Source organism: Pristiophorus japonicus, chromosome 20 (assembly GCF_044704955.1).
Source record: "Pristiophorus japonicus isolate sPriJap1 chromosome 20, sPriJap1.hap1, whole genome shotgun sequence".
Classification (NCBI taxonomy): Eukaryota; Metazoa; Chordata; class Chondrichthyes; family Pristiophoridae; genus Pristiophorus; species Pristiophorus japonicus.
In genome coordinates this window covers 83,723,179-83,727,220 of record NC_091996.1, presented here as the reverse complement: position 1 = coordinate 83,727,220, position 4,042 = coordinate 83,723,179, and the positions used below count along the sequence as shown (strand labels likewise).

At 45.9% G+C, this 4,042-nt stretch overlaps 1 pseudogene; it reads right to left on the bottom strand.

Annotated features, from left to right (window-relative positions):
- Window positions 1-283: 283 nt before the first annotated feature.
- On the bottom strand, window positions 284-485 carry LOC139233300 (U2 spliceosomal RNA; annotated as a pseudogene).
- Window positions 486-4,042: the final 3,557 nt, after the last annotated feature.

Here is a 4,042-nt window from a genome sequence, read left to right as displayed (position 1 = left end):
ACCTATCTTCATAAGTCAACCCCCCTCATCTCCGGAATCAACCGAGTGAACCTTCCTTGAACTGCCTCCAATGCAAGTATATCCTTCCTAAAATACGGAGACCAAAACTGTACGCAGTATTCCAGATGTGGCCTCACCAATACCCTGTACAGTTGTAGCAGGACTTCTTTTTTTTTTAATCGTAGCCAATCTTTCCAATTCTTTGTCAGATCACAAACGCCAGAGGTCACCTTGCACACATCAAGGATCACTCTGCGCCAATGCTCTTAGCCAAAAGGCCGAGAGCCACTGCACCGTTCCTGGAAGTACTGCAATACCAGGTTCGTGCCATGGAGGTGGATGGGTCAATCCACCCCACCCACCTCCTATTTCCAAAAAGCATAGGAGAACCACCTTCCCAATCCAGGGAGAACCACCCCGGGGTCATGGTTACTCCCCTGTCAGGTCAGTTACGCATGATCTTAGCCAAAAGGCCGAGAAACAACCCATATATGGTACAATGGGCAAAGAAGCCGATTTGAAAGAAAAGGTTATATGACTGTCCATTCTAGAAGGGTTTTCAGGAGAAACACATGACGGTAGGACAGGACGGCAGAGGAGAGGAACCTTCGTTCACCCAAGAACAAACAAACTTGATCAATTCTGTGTCCCGAGTTGTATGTGCTAGAACATTGTGCGTTCTTTCTTTCTGGTCATGAAATTCTTTCGTAGCGAGAGAGAAGGGGAATCAGACACCATGATTAAGTCGAACTCTTCTCCCTCGCCATCGCAAGAGCCACTAAATGCTTCTAGCCCGTCTTCACACCCAACATGACTCGGATGCTGAAACCTCTGTCTCAGGGAGGAAGTACAAATAACTGTCCCTGGTTTAACCTGGTTGTCAGATTGAGTAAGAATTTCCTTTCCGTAGGTGGGAGGAGGAAGGGTGGAGCTGCCTTGCTACAAAACACATCTCCCATCGGGCTGATAGCGGCATGGACAGTGGTGCAGGAATCAATGCCTCTAGAGAATCCAAACTTTGCTAGCTGAAGGAGGATGTGAGACAGTGAGCAGGTTTCCTTGGAAATCTAGACCAGGCATGTGGGTCCATATACCAGGCTAAAAGCATCGGAGGTAGCTCTCACAAAAATCATGGCTGGAATACCTAACTAAAGCCGGACTTCTTTGCTTTTGTACTCCATCCCCCTTGCAATAAAGGCCAACATTCCATTTGCCTTTCGGATTCCTTGCTGTACCTGCATACTAACCTTTTGTGTTTCATGCACAAGGACCCCCAGGTCCCGCTGTTCTGCAGCACTTTGCAATTTTTCTCCATTTAAATTACAATTTTGCTTTTCTATTTTTTCTGCCAAAGTGGATAACCTCACATTTTCCCACATTATACTTCATCTGCCAAATTTTTGCCCTCTCACTTAGCCTGTCTATATCCCTTTGCAGATTTTGTGTGTCCTCCTCACAACTTGCTTTCCCACCCATCTTTGTATCATCAGCAAACTGGACTACATTACACTCGGTCCCTTCATACAAGTCATTAATATAGATTGTAAATAATTAAGGCCCCAGCACTGATCCCTGTGGCACCCCACTAGTTACTGTTTGCCAACCGGAAAATGACCCATTTATCCCGACTCTCTGTTTTCTGTTCTTTCTTTCTTTCCTTCTTTCCTTATTTCTTTCCTGCTTTCTTTTCAGCTCAGTAGAGTAGAATCAAACAAGTAATAATAATAACAACATTTATATAGCAACTTGAACATAGTAAAACATCCCAAGGCGCTTCACAGGAGTGTTATAAGATAACAAATTTGACACCGAGCCACACAAGGAGAAATTAGGGCAGGTGACCAAAAGCTGGATCAAAGAGGTATGTTTTAAGGAGCATCTTAAAGGAGGAAAGAGAGGTGGAGATGTTTAGGGAGGGAGTTTCAGAGCTTGGGGCCCAGGCAACAGAAGGCACGGCCTCCAATGGTTGAGCGATTATAATCGGGGATGCTCAAGAGGGCAGAATTAGAGGAGGGCAGATATCACGGGGGGTTGTGGGGCTGGAGGAGATTACAGAGATAGAGAGGGTGCAAGGGCCACGGAGGGATTTGTAAACAAGGATGAGAATTATGAAATTGAGATGTTGCTTAACCGGGAGCCAATGTAGGTCAGCGAGCACAGGGGGTGATGGGTGAGCGGGACTAGGATGCAGGACAGCCGAGTTTTGGGTCACCTCAAGTTTATGTAGGATAGAACGTGGGAGGCCAGCCAGGAGTGCATTGGAGTAGTCAAGTGTCGAGGTAACAAAGGCATGGATGAGGGCTTCAGCAGCGGTTGAGCTGCATCAGGGGCAGAGACGAGCGATGTTACGGAGGTGAGAATAGGCGGTCTTAGTGATGTTGCGGATATGTGGTCGGAAGCTCATTTCAGGGTCAAAAATGGCACTTACAAAAATACTTACAGGGAAGATGTCACTGATTGGAAGTTTTGTAAGTCCAGTATTAGAACTGTAAATGGTTGTCTCCCTACTCTCCCATCATTCAGAACACATTAGTTCGGCGATGAAAAGCTGTTGACAAATGATTTCATTGGAATGAAATCACGCCAATGCATCATTTGTGCTTGACACGATCATGATGAAAATAACATGTTTTTTCTGTCTTTCCAAACAGAAATGATTGGCAGCAAAGTGTTTTATTTCCAAAAGTCGTTTTTTTTAAAAGGCGTTAGACATGCCAGCAAAGTTGAAGTCCCTGGAATAAATGGACAATGGCTCCATGGATACGGAATTGGCTCAGTGACAGGAAACAGAGAGTAATGGTGAATGGTTGTTTTTCGGACTGGAGGAAGGTATACAGTGGTGTTCCCCAGTGGTCGGTACTGGGACCACTGCTTTTCTCAATATATATTAATGACCTCGACATGGGTGTACAGGGCACAATTTCAAAATTTGCAGATGACACAAAACTTGGAAGTATAATGAACAGTGAGGAGGACGGTGATAGACTTCAGGAAGACATAGATAGGCTGGTGGAATGGGTGGGCACGGGGCAGGTGCAGTTTAATGCAGAGAAGTGCGAAATGATACATTTTGGTAGAAAGAATGAGGAGAGGAAATGTAAGCTAAAGGGTACAATCCTAAAGGGGTGCATGAACAGAGAGACCTGGGGGTATTTGTGCATAAATCATTGAAGGTGGCAGGGCAGGTTGAGAAAGCAGCGAAAAAGGCTTACGGGATTCTGGGCTTCATAACTAGAGGCAAAAGTGCGGAAATTATGATGAACCTGTATAAAACACTGTTTCGGCCCCAACTGGAGTATTGTGTCCAAGCCTGGGCACCGGACTTTAGAAAGGATGTGAAGGCCTTAGAGAAGGCGCAGAAAAGATTTACGAGAATTATTCCAGGGATGAGGGATCTGTTGCGGGGATAGACTGGAGAAGCTGGGGTTGTTCTCCTTGGAGCAGAGAAGGTTGAGGGGAGATTTGATCGAGGTGTTCAAAATCAGGAGGGGTCTGGACAGAGTGGATAGAGAGAAACTGTTCCCGTTGGAGGAAGGGTCGAGAACACGGGTTTAAGGCGATCGACAGAAGAACCAAAGGTGATGTAAGAAAAAAACTTTGGCGCAGCGAGTGGTTAGGATCCGGAATGCGCTGCCTAAGGGGGTGGTGGAGGCAGACTCAATCTTATCTTTCAAAAGGGGGTTGGATAAGTGTCCGAAGGAAAATAACTGCAGGGCTACAGGGAAAGGGCGGGGGAGTGGGACTCGCTGAAACATAGAAACATAGAAAATAGGTGCAGGAGTAGGCCATTCGGCCCTTCTAGCCTGCACCGCCATTCAATGAGTTCATGGCTGAACATGCAACTTCAGTACCCCATTCCTGCTTTCTCATCATACCCCTTGATCCCCCTAGTAGTAAGGACTTCATCTAACTCCTTTTTGAATATATTTAGTGAATTGGCCTCAACAACTTTCTGTGGTAGAGTATTCCACAGGTTCACCACTCTCTGGGTGAAGAAATTCCTCCTCATCTCAGTCCTAAATGGCTTACCCCTTATCCTTAG